The 13962-nt window shown below is 43.5% G+C and overlaps 1 protein-coding gene across 1 annotated transcript in view; it reads left to right on the forward strand.

Annotated features, from left to right (window-relative positions):
• The first annotated feature begins 953 nt into the window (after positions 1–953).
• The window catches only part of LOC142463803 (4-galactosyl-N-acetylglucosaminide 3-alpha-L-fucosyltransferase FUT5-like), a 34784-nt gene continuing 21775 nt past the window's right edge, over positions 954–13962 (forward strand). The window contains exon 1 of the mRNA XM_075566635.1: positions 954–1132. The gene's annotated coding sequence lies outside the window, so the exon portion shown is untranslated. The remainder of the gene's footprint in view (positions 1133–13962) is intronic.

Genomic DNA, 13962 nt, shown 5'->3' on the forward strand with positions numbered 1-13962 from the left:
TAAGAGCAAGAACTGTAGAGTTTAGCTAGATCACTGTTGTTGGAGTGGTACCATATATGAGCACCCTCCCAGATCCTCAAGTAGTGTGCTAGCTAGTTATGATACGCTACCCTAGCTTGGTCTGCCTCATAGATCTAAGTTGCCATGTACAGAACCCTGATGCATAAATAGTTCAGCAAAAGGAGCACCACCATGTAATAGTAGCACACAGGTATGAGTGTGCAAAAAAAGTGTGTGTGCTTCAGCGCTAGAAAATGCTTATAATAATGTAGCGTGTAGTAAACTCTACCGGTGTAATACCAAATGTGCCTAAAAATAATAGGAAGGCTACATGGAACAATGAAATGGCTACAAATCAGTTACAAGAATAACAAAATAAATAAATAATAATAATTAAAAAAAAAAAAAAACGGTGCCTACAAAGTCAATGTCCATGAACAACCTGACCATACAGAAAAGTCCAGTCCTGTTAAACTAGGAATCCTCTATTGGATCTTGATAGATGTCTCAAACCATGTGGAAAGAATACTAGAGACCAATCATAGAGCATAACTATAGGATATTAGCAGAGCTATATGATCTATATGTCTTGTGAGTGCACAGATACATCAATAATATAGAATACCACGCTTTAAAGTCTAACCTAGTCTGTGTTTCTGTTTCCAATATAAAAATAAATTACCGTAATGCAAAAATAATACAAATGAGAAAAAATTAAATTATAAAAGAGTAAAATTAAATTAAAACAATCACCATACTAACAATAAAAACTAAACAACTGTACAACTATAAAAGTTTAACTTACGAAATAAACTAATTTAACTTAAGAAATAACTAATTAATACTAGAACTATAACTACCACACAGCTATAAGAAATACAATTATAAGAGCTATAACTTAACTATCAAACCGATAGACTATCCTTTTGCGTATCTCTAGCAGATAAAAAGCAGGTTGCTGTGAATCCTCAGTTTATATTCCAAAGTTTCTAGGTGATATTTAAATAGCTCCATCCCCATGACCATCTTGATCCTCCTCCTCTGCCCTGATCAACTTATCTGCAATTAGGGCTGTCACACTCACTGTGATATCTGAACCTTAACCGATCCACACCTGCATAGTGAGCCAGAGGTAAGTGACTGCAACTAATATTCTACAGGTCTATAAATATTTGGGTTGTGATCCCAGTAGGTTGGTACTAGGGGGTAGCACTACTTTTTATTTCCCTTTATACATTTCAACAGATCGATGTTTCTGCACTCGGTTCAGTAGTAATGAAAATCTGTATTGGGCATCATTTCTATTCAGATGCCCAATACAGATTTTCATTATTACTGAACCGAGTGCAGTCTTTCTTTACCGGACGAGAGAATGGTAATGTTGTTTTTCTATTATTTGAGACTAGCACCTGTCTATATGAACAAGTACATTGAGTGCAAGCTGTGATGTTTGTATATATATATATATAAATAAAGCAGAAAATAGCCGTGTTAGTCCAGTTGCGATAGTGCAGAATAAATGAGTTCTCCAGTATTCGGTGATACCTTTTTTATTGGACTAACAATTATATATTATATATATATATATATATATATATACACAAAAGACAGAGAACCCAAATATCTTTTGTGGGTTTTTTTTATATGTAAAACTTGAAGAAAATACCATAATGGTCTAATTATCTGCACTAGACAAAATGAATGCAAAACAGAGGGAGAGAGGGAGAGATGGAGAAAGGGAGAAAGGGAGAGAGGGAGAGAGGGAGAGAGGGAGAGAGGGAGGGAGAGAGGGAGAGAGGGAGAGAGGGAGAGAGGGAGAGAGACCCATAACATGAGAGAGAGATATTTTAGTTCATATATAAATATATTTTTATTTATATATTTGTTATTTATATTGTGTGCGTGATTAAAAAGAAAGAGTGGTCAGCGCGCACAACTACTAATAAACTAAGCAATAAGTGCTAAAATACAGAAAATAACTAATACATAATTCTAATATTAAAGGTCAATTTGATAACAGATCAAATGCATAAAAAGTCGAAAAAATGTCCCCAATAAAGAGGGGAGTAATTACTGTGATAAACAATGATAAATCACCAATATCGATGTATAAATACAATTTGAAAGTGGGGTGCACAAATATTAAACAACTAGAACATGCATGAACAGGAAAAAATTATATGTAAATCAAAAGGAGCAAAGTGAGGAAATGTTCCTTAAAAATAGGAAGAGTCTGTAGGAATAAAAAAATGACGTGTGTTCTGGAGTCAAGGGCTGCTTCTCTACAGAATGAACCACATCCATAAGTATGAGACGTGCACGCTCCAAGGTAAAAATAATAACAGGAAACTGCTCATGTATTCCATAAAATGCAAATGCTCACTGACAAAACAGGATAATAACAGTCACAGGTGCCAGGTATTAAGATGTTAACCAAAGAGGTGTCCAATTATCAAGCAAATCCTAGGAGGTCTTCAGCTACTGTACTTAGAGAACAATATACAAAGTAGAAGAAATGACCTGTTAGTAAATAGTCCCCACATGGAAAGTCCTCATGTATATAACAGCTGATGGTAGTGCTTCAGCTGCTAAGGATTCAACCAGTGGCATAGTTAGTAATACACCACTACAGTGTAAATGGGATCCAATGATGCAAGCTATAGTTGGTGCTCCATTCACAAAAAGGCAGCCCAATGAATTAGCTGAAACTCCTCGCTCAGAAGATATCAGGCAGTTCGCCAGCTGATAATTACCTGTAGGGAGTGGTTACTGTACTATCAAGTGCTGGCAGGCAGAATATTAAATGAAAAACCTCCTTCACAGACCTTTTAGCCAGCTCACCAGCTGATGTATAACCACTGTCAGGGTCTTCGCAGGCCAGTCGTTGGTGGTGATACTGTGGCACTTCTGCCTGTGAAACAAAGTGGTCCACCTTAAACGTCTTGGCTGAATAAAGAGCTGATAGAGCTGATAGATGTTCCTGTAGCTCTTAGACTCTCCTTACAATGAAACAGTGACTCTCTCAATCTCTCCGTCAGTAACTTGATGACATCAACTGGTAACTCCAACAGGATTGTCCCTATGCGTTTCATCAAGGGTACCGAGTACCTAATATACCCTCTCAATTAAGAGTATCGGCTTAACCCAATCAAAAAATTAATCAAAGTTGAAAATGTAAAATGCACAAAGGAAGTATCAATATTGCCCATAGACACACACACTAATATATATATTTCTCAAGGATCGAGAAAGTCACTGTTCGCGAGGAAACGCGTTGGCGTGTGACGTCAGCACGTGGTGACGCGCATACGGCAGGCGGAGCCAGGCCAGGCTTGACGTTTTCTTGTGTTGCTATTTGGAGGCTTTGCATGTTCACAGCTACCTCATATCTTATTCCTCGTGGTGCCGCCATTGCTGTGAAGCAACCTGATCAACAGCAGCTTTCCCATCTGGCTATTGCTATTGGGAGCCCAGCGTGGACAATCTTTTGTCACCACAGGAGGACACTGCACTACCCACTCCACAAGCTGGTAGGAGTCACGTTGGACTATCGTTCCCCACAGTACTATGGACTGTCCTTCCCCACTGATTATCTACTTCAATCAATACCTCTTGGTTCTGGCTACCTGTCTGCTACATCCATCTGTGCTGACCCGATGCTGTTTACAGATTGTCTCAATTGATTGTGTTTTTACCCACTATGTGAGAATAGGTCCTGATGACCACTCTCAGTTTGAATAAAGATTCCTCCTATTTTTACTTTATTATGCTATGGAGCTGGCGCTTCTTTCTTGTGTATATAGGCTTATTCATGTTATACTTTTCCTTGTGCCCTGAGTCCAGCTATATGTTCTGTAGCTAAGGTCTTTTAGGGTTTTTTTTGTACCATTTAGCTTATTTGTGTCGCCTTACTGTATATAGTTGTTAGGCTTATTATTATGATACATTGTTTGTTATTGGTTCATTTTTCAGCATTATTTATTTTTTCACATTATTAATTAGTCACAGCTTTTATGTATTTTTGCTGCCTTTAGTGTGTTTATGTTTTTAATGTTAGTGTGTCTTATTGCTCGTTATTAAAATCAATTCCTTTTCTACTTTGACTTTGTATCCGTCTTTTTTCTATATTTGATTAGTTATTTTGTGGTATATTTAGAGTGCTATTTTTGGGGATTGTCTTAGTCTTTTGTGTGTTTTATATCTATATCTATATAATCGAAAATCTTGTTTGTGAGTTTCTGGAGACTATTTGCTTGGTCCGTCGGTCCGCCCGCCCTCCCACGGCTCTCATTGGCCGGTGTGTCTGCCCCCCCCCCTGTGTCCCACCCCCCACGGCTCTCATTGGCCCCCCAGACCACGCTCTCTCCTGCTCTCACCCTCCCACAGGCCTCTCCCTTCCCGGTGCTCTCACCTCCCACAGGCCGCTCCCACCCTTCCACAGGCCGCTCTGTTCCCCGGCGCTCTCACCCTCCCACAGGCCGCTCCCTTCCCCTGGCTCTCAACCTCACCCGGCGCTCTCAACCTCACCCAGCGCTCTCAACCTCACCCGGTGCTATCAACCTCACCCGGTGCTCTCAACCTCACCCGGCGCTCTCCCTTACCCGGAGCTCTCAACCTCACCCGGCGCTCTCAACCTCACCCGGTGCTCTCACCTCCCCCTCACCCAGCGCTCTCCCTCACCCGGCGCTCTCACCTCCCGCACGCTCTCACCTCCCGCCGCTCCCTTCCCCGGGTCCCCGGCGCTCTCACCTTCCCCGGCGCTCTCCCCCTTCCCCGGCTTTCACCTCACACACCTCGCCCCCCCCTCACAGGCCGCTCACCCAGCTCCCCATCCCCGAGAGTGCTCCTCCGGCTCTCTCCGCCTCTACCGTGAAGGGCGGGGCACAGCACCTCCTCACCGGAGCGTCTCAGCCTCGCCGGGGGGCACGGACACCACTGAGGAGCCCGAGGTGGAGGAGGAGGGCGGCCGGTACCCGGAGGAAGAGGAGCGTGGCTGGGTGCAAGGTGAGGAAATGCAGGGGAATGGGTTCTTTCATGCATCCCTGACTCCCCCCCTGCCCTTTGCCACCCCCCCTGCCATTTGCCCCACTGCCCTTTGCCCACCCCCCCTGCCCTTTGCCCCCCACTGCCCCCCTGCCCTTTGCCCACCCCCCCTGCCCTTTGCCCCCCCACTGCCCCCCTGCCCTTTGCCCACCCCCCCTGCCCTTTGCCCCCCCACTGCCCCCCTGCCCTTTGCCCCCCACTGCCCCCTGCCCTTTGCTCCCCCCTGCCCTTTGCCCCCCCTGCCCTTTGCCCCCCTGCCCTTTGCCCCCCCCCCCTGCCCATTGCCCTGCCCTTTGCACCCTGCCCCCTGCCCTTTGCCCCCCCCCTGCCCCCTGCCCTTTGCCCCCCCCTGCCCCCTGCCCTTTGCCCCCCTGCCCTTTGCCCCCCCTTGCTTTTTGCCCTCCCCTCTTTGCCCCCTCGCCCTGCCCTTTGCCCTCCTGTCCTTTGCCCCCCTGCCCCCTGCCCCTCCCTGCCCTTTGCCCCCCTGCCCCTCCCTGCACTTTGTCTCACCCATGCCCTTTGCCCCACCCCTGTCCTTTGCCCCACCCCTTGCCTGCCCTTTGCCCCACCCCTTCCGTGCCCTTTTCCCCACCCCTTCCCTGCCCTTTGCCCCCACCTTTCCTGCCCTTTGCCCCCACCTTCCTTGCCCTTTGCCCCCCTCTTCCCTCCCTCCCCGCCCTTTGCCCTTCTCTTCCCTCCCTCCTCACCCTTTGCCCTCCCTTCCACGCCCCTTGCCCCCCCGCCCTTCCATGCCCCTTGCCCCCCCCCCCGCCCTTCCACTCCATGCCCCCTGCCCTTCCACGCCCAGGCAACGCCGGGTATATCAGCTAGTATATATATATATATATATATATATAAAGGAAAAACAAACAGAAAACAGGCCCATTCATAGTGTAGTAAGGTTAACAATTTTATATGGGACTGGAATAAAATATGAACTGTGCACTCACAAACGGATGAATAAAAATCGCATGTATGAGATATTGTCTCAAACGCCAACAACTGTAGCAGGAACTCAGCTGAATCTCCAAAGTAGGTACTGTACCGTCACTATGCAGGAGGGACCAGATGATCGTGGTAAACGCTCTGTGTATCGGAAACAGGATGCATACACCTCTCTGTTGTTCAAATGTTCCTCTCACCATAGAGAACTTCCGGGTCAGCTTCGTCACTCACACCACAGTGAGCGTTGTAATGCTAGTCAGTCCCGATTGCACAGGGATAGCGCTCCGTTTGTACACTAAGCAAATATTGCAAGTTCAATACAATGAATAAATACTCCAAATGATATGTCCTGGGGCATATAAAGTAAAATACTTAAATAATAAAAATAAATACTTGGTTATTTAGTTAACCCTTTGGCCAAAGCGTCATAAGCCTGCATATCAACGCCAAGGTATAACCAAATTAATGCAGGTCCTACACTACACTGTGAACACTTCCTTTTACATCTGTAAGAGGGGAAGACCCATAATAGGTCTTGTTCCTGCAGCAAATGAAAAGACCTCCCAAGTTAAAAAGGTGAAGGAGGAGGAGGAGTGAGCTCTGGGGGGAGGTGCCACCAGCCTCCGAACAACTGCTACCAGTCAGAAATTGATTAACACACATTCCTATATATATATATATATATATAACAAAAAGAACAACACAAAATTATGTAGCGCTCAGGTGGAAATAAGTGATTACAGGCGGTCCTCGGTTATCCGACGCAATGCGTTACTCAAAATGGCGTCGGATAGCGAAGCGTCGTAAAGCGAAACACGTTTTCCCATAGGAACACTGTTTAAATCAAACGTTCCGTTCCTGAAGGCATTTTTAATGCTAAAATACACAGAAAATGTTACTCAAGCAATTAGATATGCAGCACACACATAGATTATGATGGAACCATTATATTTATTGATTCCAGAACTGTAAAATAAAACTATAAAAATAAAACTATGCTGTATTCTGTACAGAAATGTACATGAGCAAAAAAAAAACACATCAATTATTGGAGGAAGATGATTGGGGGGGGGGATCTTCAACAGACAACGGACTTTTTGGAGGTGATGTAGGTGGAGTTGAAGGTTTCGGCCTCTTGAAGAATCTCTTCATTGAAGTCTGGACAGATCCTTTCATTTTCTGCGTGTAGATCTCTCTATAGCAGCTGATTTGGTTAGACACCCCATGACTGACTGTTGAACTCCGTTCAATGTTAGGGTCATTGTCCTCAAATATGGCCAGTGCGCTATCAATGTGCTTGAATGCCGCAGCCAACATTTTGCTTGACAATGATTTACGTGGCTGTGGCTGTGCCACATCAGCAGATTGGTGGGCCTCCTCTTCAGCAATTTTTTGCTCTTCTAATTGCATGAGGTCTTCATTGCTCAACTCGTTAGAATGTGAGGTGAGCAACTCCTCAATATCCTCGGTTTCTACCTCCAAGTTGAGATCTCTGGCCATTTGCACAACAGTTTCTGTAACTTCTGCAACAGTCTCTGTAAGGCCTTGGACATCAGACACAAAATCAGGGCACAAATTACGCCAAACTCCATTTAAATTGGATTGTTTCACCTCATTCCATGCCTCTCCGACGTTTCTCACTGCATGGAGAATGTTGTAACCCTTCCAAAATTCTTTTAAGGTTGGACCACCTTCCACATCGGTTGCTCTGATGGCCTGGGCAAATGTTCGCCTAAGATAGTAGGCCTTGAAGGAAGCGATAACCCCCTGGTCCATCGGCTGTATCAATGAGGTGGTGTTGGGGGGCATGAACACCACCATGACGTTTGGATGATGGTCATCCAGGTACACGGGATGGCCAGGAGCATTGTCCAGGAGCAGCAATGCTTTGAAATCGAGGTTCTGGTTCATGCAATATAATTGCACAGCTGGAATAAATTGATGCTGGAACCAGTCCTCTAAAAGGCTCCCTGTTACCCATGCCTTACGGTTGGACTTCCAAATCATTGGAAGTGTGCTCTTTGCATAACCCTTGAATGCCCTAGGGTTTTCTGCATGATAAACAAGCAAAGGTTTTAGCTTGAAATCACCTGCAGCATTTGATCCAAGCAGAAGAGTCAGCCTGTACTTTAGCAACTTTAAACCCGGGCATAGATTTTTCCTCTTTTGCAATGTAGCTTCTACTGGGCATTTTCTTCCAGTAGAGCCCAGTCTCATCAACATTGAACACTTGACGTGCGCAATAGCCACCGTCCTCTATAATTTTGGCCAATGTAACCGGGAAGGTTTTAGTTGCCTCCTCATCCGCACTAGCAGCTTCCCCGGTCACTTTAATGTTATGCAAGTTTGCCCTCTCTTTAAACCGCATAAACCAGCCCTTACTTGCAGTGAACGTTTCCTCAGTGGTCCCTTCTCCATGCTGTTGCTTAATGTCCTCATACAGACTCAAAGCCTTGGCCTGAATTAAGGCTAAACTAATGGGCACATGACGCTGGGATTGATCTTCCAGCCATATGATGAGGAGTTTTTCTACCTCAGCAATATGCCCAACACGTTGCCTTATTGTTGTACCTTGCATAGGTGCTGAGCCCTTGATCTGTTCCAAGATTCTTGCCTTGTCTTTGATTATTGTCACAATAGTTGTGCGAGGTATATCCAAGGCACGTACAATTTCTGTGTTCGTCTCTCCTTTCTCAGAGCGCTTTATTATGTTTTGCTTGGTCTCCAAAGTTATAGATTTTCTATTCCTTTTTGGAGTAACAGTACTTTGCTTTTTGCTTTGATCAGCCATGGTTTAGGGCCTAAAATACACCACCAAACCTTCACACAGACTGTTCAGAATGATTTCCCTAGCCTGCAGCCGTCTGGTTGTTCATTTGTAGCAATTTTTGAAAGCGTCGTTAGAGCGTCGGATAAGCCGTTCGGGCGTCGTAAAACGGGCCATAGGGATGCATTGACAAGCGTCGGATAAGCCGTTCATCGTAAAACGAAACGTCGTAAAACGAGGACCGCCTGTATAAAAATTACTAATAAAAATAATTAATTAATAATTAATATTAATCTAAACTATACATTACAACAAACCATAATGTGATCAGTGATTAAAGCATAAGTCAAAAAGAAGATCAAGGGAGGATATTTCAGCTTCAGATATAAGTGGTATAGCCAACCACTAGGAATCTAAGAAAAAAACACAAAGAGAAGCGCAAGCTCCATAGCATGTAACTGTTTAAACAAATGAGTACATTTATTATAATCTGTAGCCCATAGGAAATGCATTTACAGGATTATAAAAAGCAACCATATGTGGGAGAGAAATCTCTATGTGAAGACATCAACAAGGGTGTTGGGCATTTTTTGGGAGGTGATGGAGGTTTAACGAGTCGGTGGTGGAGGTTTACACAATTTTATTCTCTCCCTTGTCGGGTTTATACTTGGTCACAACTACTTTCTGTTCGGGGAGAGCTTCCATCTCCAGACCTGTGGTACGGCCATGGGCACCACGTTTTAGAGTTGCACATTGACATTTAGTTCTTTATTGTGTAATTGTTGCAGTTTTGCGCTATCTGCTGGTGTTATTATGTTTCCTTTTCTCTTTGTATGTAACAATGACTTCTCTGTATGGTTTCTTATCTACATACTGTGATATCTCAGTCACGCTGCAGGGTATTTTGTCTCATATTAAAGGCAGGAAACATTATAGTTCGTTGAACAGGGTTTATTTACAGTGTCAAATCAGCATGCAAAACAGACAAAGGACCTAACTCCACTTTGGAGTTCTGACCAATACATCTTAGTCACTTACTAACAGTGGGAGAACTAACATCTTTCCCCACTCACTACTCTGTACCTGCAGGCAGACCGCAGTTCTCTCTGCAGTCTCTCACAGGGCTGTCAGTGTGTGTGCTCCCAGATCAGCAGCAGCAAGTGTGCACATGATGGTTGATTGAGTTTCTCTTTTGAAGGTTTTTGAAATATATATATATATATATATATATATATATAAACACAAACAGAAGCGCAAGTTCCATAGCATGTAACTGTTTAAACAAATGAGTGTATTTATTAAAATCTGTAGCCCATAGGAAATGCACTTACAGGACTATAAAAAGCAACCATATGTGGGAGAGAAATCTCTATGTGAAGACATCAAGAGAGGTGAGGGAGTCCAGAGTCTACAGGGTGCACCTGATCAGTTCGTAGCCACAACCAGTCACAAGCTGGCGCCAGATCGCTGTAACCCTCAGTGTCTCCGCGTCCTCTGCTCCTGTATGAATCAAATGCCAGCACTTGGATTTGGCTGACTGGAACACTAGAACGCTCAGGACTCCACGTGCACGCACCCACACGTGATGATGTCACAGGCCCTACGCGTTTCTTCACGTTTGCGTGACTTCGTCAGGGGTGTCTGATTGGTCAGTAGCAGCCAATGAAATAGGCTGACTAATGTAGAGCTATTATTACTCCTTGGTTGCTGATTCAACAAAGTTCGATAGTTTGCAATGTACAGTAATTAAGACATTAATAAACAATACCACCTTACTATAAATCACAATAATCAATAAAATTGTTCACACTAAACCCTGAGAATATAACAACTAATTATTTCATTTTAAATAAAATAACTCCCAATACATGAAATGCACAAAAAGTATCCTACTAAACCCAAACCTACATTCATCAAATACGGATGTTAGACCAATTATATAAAGAACCTATAATTAATAATAATTATAACTGATAATTACTATATCAACTAATAAAAATATAACTCCCTAAGTGTAGTGTGAACAATATAACACCAACAATCACTGTAAATAAATCATTTTAACTTAATAACATAATCATATCAAGGAATATTTAAATTCATAAAAAATCCTGTATAGGGAATGGCCATTATATTTATAAAAAAAAAACATTTACTAATAATATTATAAACATTTAATAATAATATTAATTTGAATACAATTAAACATAAATTTATATATATATATTAGATAAAAAAAAGTATAATAAAAATCAATGAAAATGGAACTGATATTAACTCTAGTCAAACATATAAGCTCCCATTACCGTATGAGAGATAAAGATAGAGAATGTAAAATATTGAAGGAAAACTCTCCAAAGACAACAGAACCCTTCCTATTTGGTTCTGAAACTCTAAGATAAGTGGAGAGATCAATGTTGAAACCTGAGCAGTTAGGCAAAACAGCAAAGAAGAAACAGAAGTAAACCAGTGTGCTTGTGTCCAAACACTCATTTAGACCTTTGGGCGAGAGTGTATCGAGAGAATAGATCCAGAAAGATTCTCTCATACATAATGACTTAAACCTATCCCCACCTAATTTAGTAATGGGGATACTCTCAATACCCATAATTCTAAGCACACCAGGGTCTTTGGAATGTACTTGAGCAAAATGACGGGGAACACTTTGCGCCAAGACTCCCTTGACAATCGCACGTCTATGCTCAAGAAATCTGACGCACAGTGCTCTTTTCGTGCGACCCACATACTGCAAATCGCACGAACATGGTAGTATATAAACTATATACGTAGAAAGACAGCTGATTGGACTCTTGAGTGTATGGACTGAGGGATTACTAGATGAAGAGAAGATATCCGAAACCTGAAGATGTTTACACATAGTACATCTACATCTACCACATTTGACATTCCAGGCACTAAATGTTGTCCCCCAGTACCCAGTGTGTTAACACTCAGTTTACTCTGGCCAAGATGTTCTTAATATTAAGACCCCTACGGAAGACCAATGGTGCTGTAGTAGACAGATGACCCTTGAGGTGTGTATCTGAAAGCAAAATTTTCCAATGGCGATTGATAATAGTTTTAATTTTGTTAAAATAGCCATTGAATTTAGTAATGAATTTAACACCGTGGGTGTTTTTATTTTTGCTTTCTACAGCCATAAGTTGAGCAGATTGATTAAGCTTAGACTTAGCTAAAAGATCCACACGCTCCACAGCCCTGACTTTATCGAATGCCTCTTGCACTAAGGTTGTATTGTAACCCTTCTGCTTGAAATTGTCGATAAGATGACAGGATTGCACCTCAAAGACCTTGTCAGACGAGCAATTCCTCCTTAGCCTATTGAATTGACTAAGGGGAATGTTACGTAGCCACTTTGAATGGTGAATAAAAAAAATTGGTAAAACAGCGAAGTCCGGTGAAAAGCACCATTCAACTCACCAAGTGGTAGGAAAAATAAAAAAAAGTTTATTAATTACATATTAAAAACAAAAAAACACTAAGGACAGAACAGGACAATTCTCCCACGCGTTTCAGGCTATGCAGCCCTTTCTCAAGGAGTGTAATATGGGCAGGGTAAAAAAAAACTTCTTTTTTTTTTGCACACTGCACACACTCTCACTGCACACACTCACTGCACACACTCTCACTGCACACACTCACTGCACACACTGCACAGTGCACACTGCACACAGCACACACACAGCTCACTGCACACACACAGTTCACTGCACACACTGCTCACTGCACACACTGCAGACACTCTCACTGCACACACTCTCACTGCACACACTCTCACTGCACCCACTTTCACTGCACACACTCTCACTGCACACACTCTCACTGCACACACTCTCACTGCACACACTCTCACTGCACACAGCAGACACTGCTCATTGCACACACTCTCACTGCACACAGCACACACTGCTCACTGCACACACTGCACAGTGCACACTGCACACACTCACTGCACACTGTTCACTGCACACTGCACATACTCTCACTGCACACACTCCCTGCACACACTGCTCACTGCACACACTGCTCACTGCACACACTGCTCACTGCACACATTCTCACTCATACACATCCATATACACACACAGACACACACCCACACCCACACCCATATATACACACACACACACACACACACACACACACACACATACACATACACACACATACCCATATACACATATACACACACACACACACACACACACCCACACCCACATACACACACACAGTTTCTCTCCCATATATACATACAGACACACACTCTCACTCTACGCAGACGGGGGGGGGGTCGGAACAGAGGAAAGGCCGCGACCAGCACCACCACCCGCTACCCCCCCTCCTCCCACGCAGGCAGCGGGAGCGCCTGGGACAGCGGTGGGGAGAAGAAACCCCCCGCTACCACATCCATGCAGGCAGCGGGAGCACCGGGCACGTGGGGGGGATCAAGGTAAGCGGGAACCCGAGGGACATCCCCGCTCCCATCTCCTGCCCCGCGGGGTGAAGGGTGCTGCGGGAGGGGGGGGAGGGTGATGATGCGGCGGCCATTTTGTTTTTGCGCGACCCCGTAACTAACGCGGTGGTCTCGAGGTGGACTGCGTTATAATGGGGTTCACCTGTATAAGCATATAAGTTTCACAGAGGAGTGCTACTGAGAATGGCAATATATATATTTAAAACCAGAGACATAACATAAAACACAGACAAAGCTCAGTGCACATCCAGAAAAACTTATATACCATACAGTGCCTAAATATGCATGTATAAATAACTAATAAATAAAATAGTCTTTTAGTTTAACAATTTGGCCAAATTGTTATAAGCCCTTGAGCCAACTGGTTTTAAATATATATATTGCCATGCTCAGTAGCACTCCTCTGTGAAACTTATATGCTTATATATATGTTGTGGGTATTTTGGGGGTTCAATATGAGCTTGTACAGTAGGTGTTCTGTATGTTTTGTAATTCTTGTTCAGCTAGTCCTAGCTGATTAGAGGGTGGCAACCTCCTACCTAATTGAAGCTCACTCCCTCCCACATTTTAATGGTTAAAAGCTTACTCCATGGCATCTCCGACTCTCAGGAAAACTTGCCTGCTTACAGTGTGATTGTGACAAAGCTATTACAGAGTGCTTTTCCTGGTAATGTACAGGTTAATAAAAGCTTCAATCAGACTTAGAACTTTT

The sequence above is a fragment of the Ascaphus truei genome, chromosome 12, assembly GCF_040206685.1.
Source record: "Ascaphus truei isolate aAscTru1 chromosome 12, aAscTru1.hap1, whole genome shotgun sequence".
Taxonomy (NCBI): domain Eukaryota; kingdom Metazoa; phylum Chordata; class Amphibia; order Anura; family Ascaphidae; genus Ascaphus; species Ascaphus truei.